This window comes from Herpailurus yagouaroundi, unplaced genomic scaffold (assembly GCF_014898765.1).
Source record: "Herpailurus yagouaroundi ecotype Mexico unplaced genomic scaffold, PumYag 146422, whole genome shotgun sequence".
In the NCBI taxonomy this organism is placed as follows: domain Eukaryota; kingdom Metazoa; phylum Chordata; class Mammalia; order Carnivora; family Felidae; genus Herpailurus; species Herpailurus yagouaroundi.
Window position 1 is genome coordinate 10,935 of NW_024422490.1, and position 9,355 is coordinate 20,289.

The 9,355-nt window shown below is 44.6% G+C and overlaps 1 pseudogene; it reads right to left on the reverse strand.

Annotated features, from left to right (window-relative positions):
• Positions 1 to 1,464: 1,464 nt before the first annotated feature.
• On the reverse strand, positions 1,465 to 8,921 carry LOC121026600 (carbonyl reductase [NADPH] 1-like; annotated as a pseudogene).
• Between the last annotated feature and the right edge of the window lie 434 nt (positions 8,922 to 9,355).

The window sequence follows — 9,355 nt, forward strand, 5'->3', positions numbered from 1 at the left end:
AACAGCCTTGTTGAAGAGAAAACGTTAAAGGAAACCTCACTTATATTTTTTATTTCATTTTATTTTTTAAAAGGCTGTTTTTAAGTAATGTCTATACCAAACGTGGGGTTCCAACTACCAACCTTGAGATCAAGAGTCCCATGCTCTAACAACTGAGCCTCCTAGGCGCCCCACAGGAAACCTCTTTCCAAATAGAAACCTTACCCCATGGGGCGCCTTGGTGGCTCAGTCAGTTGAGCGTCCAACTCTTGATTTTGGCTCAGGTATTGGTCTCATGACTTGTGAGATCGTGCTGTGCCTCAGAATCTGTGATGATAGTAAGGAGCCTGCTTGGGATTCTCTCTCTCCCCCTTCTATCTGCCCTCCCCTGTTCATGTTCTCTCTCCAAATAAATAAACTTAAAGGAAAAAAACAAAACCGTGCCTTTGCTTTGCAGGGCCTATCAGTTCTCATTTCTGTCAGCCTAAAAACCCCTGGTGAAGACTGAAAAATAATCATGAGAGGAGGGAGTCTGAACAATCTGGATGCTTCTGTGAGGGGTGGGAGGTGGTGGGCATTCACAGAGGCCCCTAGGGAGCCAGGCTGGGTGTGTGGCAGTAAGAAGCTCCCCTCAGGGCCCTGGATGTGTCAGGTCCCAGTCCGGGGACGCTTATGAAGGGCAATTTGCACCGCCCTTGTTTTCAGCCTGTTCACCTGTATTAGTTCCTTTACCCTTCATGGAAATCCTAAGACTTCCCCCGAATTGTACACTTGAGGAGATTGACATAGAGCAACATGCAGGATTTTGCTCAAGGTCAACCCGTAGGTGGCAGAGCCAGGATCTTTTCATTTCCAGATGTTTGTTTTGAAAGCTTTCAAAGAGAGAAGTGGAAAGAATAGGACTGTGGACACCCATGTATCCTCCAAACTAGCCTCAGTAGTGATGAGTATGTTACTATCCTTCACCTTCTGTAGAGATTTTGCTGGACTGTGTTAATGTTACAGACTTGACCGTTTCTCCTTACATGAATAGCGCATTCACCTTGAGATCTGACAGTAATTCTTTCATATCCATTGATACCAATCCTTATTCATTTTTCCTCCTTGTCTCAGGTTGTCTTATGGATGCACCTCTAGTGCCCACTCCCATTTCACACCTTGCAATTGTGTTTTTTTTTTTTTTCCCCAATGAGTTTGCTATTTAAAGAGACCACAATGATGTCTATTTTGTAGTAGAGGCTGATAAAGTATGCTAGTTAGGGAAATCTAGCCCTATTCATGGGTTATATATATTGTCTCTGGTGACTTTCAAGGTACAAAAGCAGATTTGATTAGAGACCACTGGCTTGCAAAGGCAAAAATATTCATTATGTGGCTCTTTCACTAATGTTTACCAACACCTGAGTTAAACTGTCCCTTCTCTTGACCTAACTTAGGGTCTGTTAGACTTTGGGGCTGGCTGGCAAGAAACAATCTGCACACATGGACATTTACTTATAATTGTTTATTCATCAATGATATTCACTCATTGTTGGTTGGCATTAATTCCACTTTTTCTTCTCATATATCACAGAAGAAATCACAAAAGACTTCCCAGAATTAGTAGCCAATTCAATTTAAGTACTCAATATGGACAGTGATCCTTCCTCCTCCTCCTTTTCCTCCTCCTTCTTCTTCTACTTCTTCCGATATGAACATTGTTAACAGTGTAGTCCTTTTGTTCATATCATGGAAGTATCATAATGGGACCCATGGAGGGAACTGGGGGGGGGGCCATTGTTCAACTTTCTTCTCCATTACAAACTCCCCGTGAGGCCCCTTATCATCTGAGGGCAAAAGGGCCAAGTAGATGGGGGTCTCTGCTCCTTCTTCTGGGCTTTTAATGGCTGTAGGTCCACCCATGTCTGTTGTCACCCACCTAGGGCAGCAGGCATTCAGAAGGATCCTGTCTCCCCCCCCTCTGCTCACTCAGTTTCCTGGCATGGATTCTGGACAGGACCGTGACACCCATCTTTGACACTCCATATGTGAGTACTTTCATATCAGGGCAGCCTTCCTTCCTGTGTACCCCGTTCTTTGTGTCTTCCACAAACTTGTTCATGAGCCCCACCAGCTCCTCCTCTGTGATAGTCTCACTTCTGAACTTCTGCTGAAGTTCTGAGCTGCAGTTGTTAAGAACTATGAAGCTTGTTATGCTAGACACAGTGACCACTCTGCCTAAAATACAACACAAATGGTCATGTAGAATCGCATGTGTAAGAATGATGAATACCAAAATCCCTTAGATTTGCCCATTTGGGAGACAGTTACCAGTTTGCTAGGAGTGTGAATGTAGTCTTCCTATATAAATGAAGGACAAAATCCAATATTGAACCTTGCAAGACTCATAATGTCTCAGAGGACGGCAGAGAAATGATCTAATGGGGTGTGCAGTGCCCAGATGTCCCATAAAGAAAAGAAAGTGACTTATACAGGAACGTGCTATCAGAAGGTAAGTCAGTGCTCACTGCAATCATGAGTAGAGAGCCACTTTTCTTCACAGATCCCCTTTGGAACCATCTTAACATCTTATGGTCCCATGGGCAGTGCTCTATGAACAAGTGCCTATTAACCAACAAACAACTGATCATTTTAGTGATGACCTTTTGAAGAAGAACAGACTGCATGTGTTTTGTGGGCTGTCCCTCTGATATAACCAGGTAAAAACAAATCACCTCAGTGGGCTAAGGTGTGTGGTATTTTCTCTATGTTGGAATTTCATCAACTTGGGAGCAGTGAGAAAACACCAGGCAATATAGTTATGGGAAGGGGCAATGGAACAGTCACATGTTAAAAAGATAGTATAAAAAGAAATGCTACAACATGGATGAATCTTGATAACATTACCCAAAAGAAAGTGGCCAGTCACAAAAGACTACTCATTATATGATTCTCTATATATGGGATGTCCAGAGAAGTAGATGATCAGACAGATAATAGATTAGAGGTGCTTCAGGCAGTGGGATTGTGGGAAAAGAGGGCTGGTGCTAAGGGCACAGGTTCTCCTTGGGGTGATGACAGTATGCTAATCTTAAAGCAGTGATTGTTCCACAAGTCTGTCCATATACTAAATTCCACTGAATTGCATACCTGAAACGGGTAAAGTGTATGATATGTGAATTGTATCTCAGTAAAGTGGTTAAAAGTGTAAAGCAATCTCACAGTTCTCACTAATTCTTTTTCAAAAATATAGTTATTATTCATAAAAGTGAACTTACATTGACATGTATAAATAGTTTACTATTTTTCCATCTACATGAGTATCTTTAGCCTAATAGAAAAATTATGAGAATTTACGAACAATAAGAGCTTCAGTAAATTAGGAAACTATCCCTATTTTATGTAAATATCCGGGAAAGACAGTCATGGTCACTTAACTCTGAGCTCCATCCCACTAAGGAATGTCAGTGCCATACAAGTTCAGTGTAAGAGATAATGCATGACCCTGTGATTCTCATTGGTGGTGTTTAGAGATAATTAAAATGAATTGCAGAAACTGTCTTATTAATGTAACAGGTTTCTAAGATGAATACCTTTGAGAAAGGAGTCAGTTACTCCATACTTCCTTCCATCTACAACATACTAAGCTAAGATTAATGGAACTTAGGGGCAGCTGGGTGACTCAGTCAGTTAAATGTCTGACCCTTGATCTTGGTTCAGGTCATGATCTTGTGGTTTGTGAGTTCGAGCCCCGCGTTGGCTCTATGCTGACAGCTCTCTCTCTCTTTCTCTCTCTCTCTCTCTCTAAAAAATAAATAAACATTAAACAATATTTTTAGAAAAGTTAGATGTTTTAGTAAGCAGCTTTCCGATTTTATTACTTCTCACTAGTTTATTTCATTTTCAAAAATCATTTGCCTCTTTCACAACAAAAGTAACATATATTAACGATTTGAAGTTTCAAAAACAGAAGTGTGTGAAATAAGACAGAAGTAGAGGAACCAACATTGGGTAACTGCTATAGTAGAAAGACTGCTGCATTTACTCCCTAGGGTGTGGAGCCAGTTTCTTAAGTACCTTTAGTATAGATAGTAAATGGAAAACTCTACTAACGTTCCGTAGGCTGTTTCTAATGAAGTGATGACCTCTTTTCTATTCTCTATTTTCTATCTCAGGAAGTCTAGTATCAGCTGTGAAAATGCTTACCTGTAAGTGTGATGGGGAGTAAAAGGTTTTGTAGGTAAATTCCTGGTAGTAGATGCTGCAACCAAACCCTCTTCCTCAGGCCTGTCCCATGCACTGAGCACATCCCCGAGCGGGCAGGGTGGCTGTCAGGGGGCTTCTCCTAGAACTGGGAGAGATGGTAGATGCTTCTGGTCTGACAGCTCAGGACAGGAATCACATGAGAAGGAATGGGAAGCACTTGTGGAGTTTATACAGCAAAGACTCTGATCCAAACATTTTTGTCGTCAGCGTGGACTCATGGCTTTCAGGTGTCATTTTGGAATGCACGCAGCCTATATACTAAGAAGTGTATGGACCATCCCAGCGTCTTTGTGCTAAGGGTGTGTGAGTTCATGTCAGTGTGTGATATGTATGTGAATGGGAGTGTGCGTGAGACAGAGACTGTATGTGTGACTATAAGTATGTGACACCGTGTGTGAGGTAGTGTGACAGTTGCCCTTCACAGTCACTATGAAAAGCACATTACCCAGGTAAGAAAGGACTCTTGTGCTGGTGGGGCCGGGGTGTGTGTTGGGCTTACAGTTTATCCAGACCATTACTCTGTATGTGACCAGGGATCTATTGTTAGGAAATCTCTCACTATCTCCTACTCTCCAAACCTCACTGTCCTCAAGCAGAGCCACAGTGATCTACACAATGCAGGGTATTTTAGATATCATCTCATTGGGGGTCACAAATTTCAAGTGCATTACTTGATTCTCAAGGCTATTCAGAGTCTGTAAGTTCAAGCTGGTTCTTGTGACCTTTGATGATTTCACAGTCATCACATTCCCTGGAAGATTCATGTTTTCTGATATCAAGAGGACCAGTTGTTAAGTCTTTGGATTGATAGGGGTTTTTCACAAAACACCTCAGGGTTCTAAATGTGCCTCCTGTGGTTTTCCCTGAGGTACCTGGGGCCCTGAGACGAGGAAGACATAGGCCCAATCAAGCAGAGTCCTTATTTTGTTTCTCTAAACTTACCAGGTAAGGCTTCATTTGGAGAGGGGGATCAAGTAAAAATGATTTGAGGACCTTGAGTCGTGGGAAGAACCACTAGTTTGGATGTCACATGACCTCAGTCTGCAACCAGCTGTGCTCGTGACCTTGAGATTCATTATTCCTCCATGTTATTAATGGGCACCATATATAAGATGCCCAGCACATCACCTCTAGAATGCCCAGCCACCTATCCTTTCTAGAACCAATATGTCAGAGGGTGTGTGTGAGTGAGTTACGTTTACTATTGTAATTTTCCAAGCAAATTCCTCTAGTGGCATTTCAGACTAAGGATATTGCAAAGCAGTACCTTTTCAAATGAAGGTTGAGAACACCTTTTTTAAGGTTTCCTTGATAAGTGCAGCGTTAACAAGACTGTATTTCCACCTAGTACTTTAAGCTAATATCTGATGAACAACAATGTTCAGATTTCCAGTTTGCTCAATTCCTTAGAGATGTTTATATCTTAATATCTTTTTGAAATAAAACCATAGATAAAGACAATAAAGAGGAACAACAGCTTATCCTTTTAAAGAGAGTATCCTTCTCATTCAGGAATAGGAATTTGCGGGGAAGGGGAGGGAAATGATATAGAATGTGGGAAAGGGTTTACATGACCTTGATACTGATTGCCTGGTTAAGACTGCTGGTGGGCACCTGGGTGTTGTAGATTCTTAGTATTTTGTTTTTGTGGCTAAATTATTTCAGTAAAACTCTTTTTGAAGAAAGGATTAAAAAGTAAGAAGAATGAACATATACTATTGTGACCTTAGGTTCACGATTCTGTCTTTTGGTTTGTCCTTTCATGCCAAAAACCAAAGCAGACATTGGAAGCAGACATTGGATTTTTGAATAGGTTCTGAACTAGAGAGATCTGGTGGACGTCATTCAAGATTATTCTTTCTATCCTGGTTTCCAAAGTAGGTGGGAGGTGGGAAAGTATTTGCTTTCGGTTATGCTAGCTAGGATTTCTCCCAGATAGTCTTGCTAAAGGGTGTAAAGTTATGGTAACGAACTGCTGTGGCTGCCATCCCCCCAAACAATGGAAGAACTCTCCTATTTTCAAAGTCAAGAAAACCCTGCTCTTACACTGAGAGTATAGCTTGCATTTCTAGGTCCCTGAGTCTAATTTTTCTGAGTCAGGATCAATTGTTTGATTAGAGCCTGCCTCAGCAAATGCAGGAGAACACTCATTTCTCATTCTGGTCCACGACCAAATACACAGCAGGCACCCACACTGTTCTGTAGGTGAGAAAACAATCGGCCAGAAGTGAGTTTTGCCTTCTAAGGGATATGTGTAGGAAGTGTGATGCTGGCACAAGGAACTCGTCCCACATCAACCTTATGGTGAGTAAAGGGGTCAGGGGACATTTGAGAGCCGCACTTTGGGTGCCAGTGAAACCAGTGGTAGAAGGAGAAGTAGTAGAAATTTCCAGGAATGAAGAGGCAGTGGGGGCAGAACTGACAGTAAACTGTATACGCGTGTGCTCACTCAGGCCAGACACCCTAATCTTTCTACAAGTGTCACCTCATTTACTCAGTGTACTAAACGAGTGGTGGTTCTCCCATCATATTAACGTGGAGGTAAATATTAAAGTGGTTTACAACCAGGGAATTATAGCAGTTTGTTTTGTGCAAACATTGAACAAGCTGAGGGGAACTGATGGGCCTGGACTTTGGCAGGTCTGATGACAGAGATCCCTAGAAGCTACGCTCAGGATTGGGCTTTGGTCCTGGACTTTTGGGAGTAAATGAGCACCCAGAAAGTACAGGGAATAACCAGAAAGGAAAAGACTGAAGAAGTAGCGTCTCTTTGGAAGGTTACAATTGTCCAGAAATGACAGCTGAGTCTCTGTTGGAGAGTTGGGATGGAGAAGGTTGGGGGGCAAATCCACAGGGCAACTGTTAGGACCTGGTCAGTGATAATCAGGAGGTGGGCATGGTGACCTCATTTGTCATGGAGGGTGGATGGTGGGGTCTGTGACCAGGATTATATTGGGAAAGCACAAGTGTTATCTAGATGTGTGTTAGAGTTTTAGGTAGAGGTGTGGGGTGGGGGGAGGTTGGAGGGCTGGGATTTGAGGAGGGAAAGGAGGACATCCTGAGGAGAGGGAGAAGCAGGAGGAGAACTATGTGTGTCTGGGGCTCTGGGAATGTTCTAGGCAGGTGACAGAGTTTAGGGGGCCCTAACAAGTTTGGATAGGGAAGAGTCCACTAGCCTGAATAAGATCACTCAGAGAGGGGGAGAGGGAGAAGGAAGGGTCCAGGAAGAAATCCCCAGGGAAGTGCACCTGTGAGGACACAGAGCCAGAAAAAGGCCTCTGGGAGGGGAGTTTGGAATGAAGATATAAAGGAGAAGAAGCAGCCAGTTGTGAAAGGCCAGTGGGACAGAGGGCACTGCTGAGTGCTGGACACGTGTGTACAGAGTCCTGAGGGGAAGGGCACCTGTCCAGGTGGGGACACAGCAGGGAGGCCGGGGTGGCTGAGCAGGGAGAGGGAGCAGGGCCCGTAGATGAGGTCAGAGAGGCAGCGGCAAGATCATTCCAGAAACACCACTGCCTGTGTCCCTTGTCACACCTACCTTGGGGTCTCATTAGAGGCAGCAGTTCTGTGCACACGTCTCGGGTACCAAAGAAGTTTGTTTTCATCATCACTTCTGCTTGAATATGTAAGGGGGTGGGGTCATTAGCTGGTATGGGAGAAAGAGAATAGGTTAGTAAGTAGTAGCCTTCTAAGAAGATTCCATGCAGTGACAGTAACATTTTTGTTGTATGTGCAATCTGGTCAATTTTCAAGTGTGTAGGTTAGTGTACACTTTGTTCCAAAGGGAATTATCTCATACAGTGATGCTATTTAGCTTTGTAATTTGGCACCATTGCAAGAAGCTAAGGTAAGGGTGCACAAGGCATCTCTGCATATGACCCTGTGGGATTTGTTGTGTTATTTCAAAATCAGTCAAAATTCATGGAGGGGCACTTGTGCGCCTTAGTTGGTTAAGCGTCTGACTTTGCTCAGATCATGATATTGCAGTTTGAGTTCAAGCCCCACATTGGGCTCTGTGCTGACAGTGTGGAGCCTACTTGGGATTCTCTCTCTCCTTCTCTCTCTTCCCCTCCCTGCTCTCTCTCTCTCTCTCTCAAAATATACAAATAAACAAACAAAAGACTCATGGAGATTCTCAAAGAGAGAAACATGCAAAAACCCAGGTGAAGTCCCTGAGAGTCTGATCTATGGCAATGCCAAGGTCCTTTGGCTGAAAAGGCTTGCAGTTCCTGGAGGGTCCTCTCTCCCTCTGCCTCCAGTCTATCTTCTTCCCTAGGGTGGGGGTTCTTGATCCCCTTGGAGCTATGGCCCCACAGCAGCGGTTCAGACACCAGCTCCAGACTCACCCTGGCTGGTCCCCTAAGGGAGGTCTCCTGGCCTTCCCATGTCCTTACTAGCAAGGGCAATGCCCACGTTGTTCACCAGCACATCCAGGCCTCCGTACTCCTTGCGCGGAAGTCACGCAGGGCGCGGATGCTCTGCAGGTCGTCGACGTCCAGCAGGTGGAAGCGCGGACTCAGGCCCTTGCCCTGGAGCTGCTGCACGGCCGCCCGTCCCCGCGCCTCGTCCCGTGCCGTGAGCACCACGTCCCTGGAGAGCTGCCAGCACAGGTCGCGTGCGATGGCGAGGCCAATGCCCTTGTTGGCCCCAGTCACCAGTGGCACGTGGGATGTGTGACAGCATGACTGTGTGGAGTGCTAGGGAGGCCCTGTGTGTGGGGCGGATGGTGTTGTGGGCCACACAGAGGGCCAGTGGTGCGGGGGCCTGGACCCAGAACTGTGTGCTGGCATTCAGTGCTGTGACTCCTAGAACACTAGGCCCCGCCTTCATCCTTTCAAGAAAGTTACAGCGAAGGTACCAGAAGGCTCTCTATACCAAATCTGTCTCCCCTGGGGCTGCACTGTGTCCTCTTAGGATCCCTCCTCTAGGCCCAGCATTGGTTCTGGTTGGAATGCTGTGCTCCCCAAAATAAAGGTGGTTGGTCATGGATCTATATGGGGTTGAGATTCATGGTAGGTGAACTAAAATTATTTTGGGAAAACCCCAGCAGAAAAAAAGGAGCACAGATATTGTCTTGAGCATGTATCCTTCTTCCTCTGCAGAATGGATAAGGTTGCTTTCTTTCCAAAAT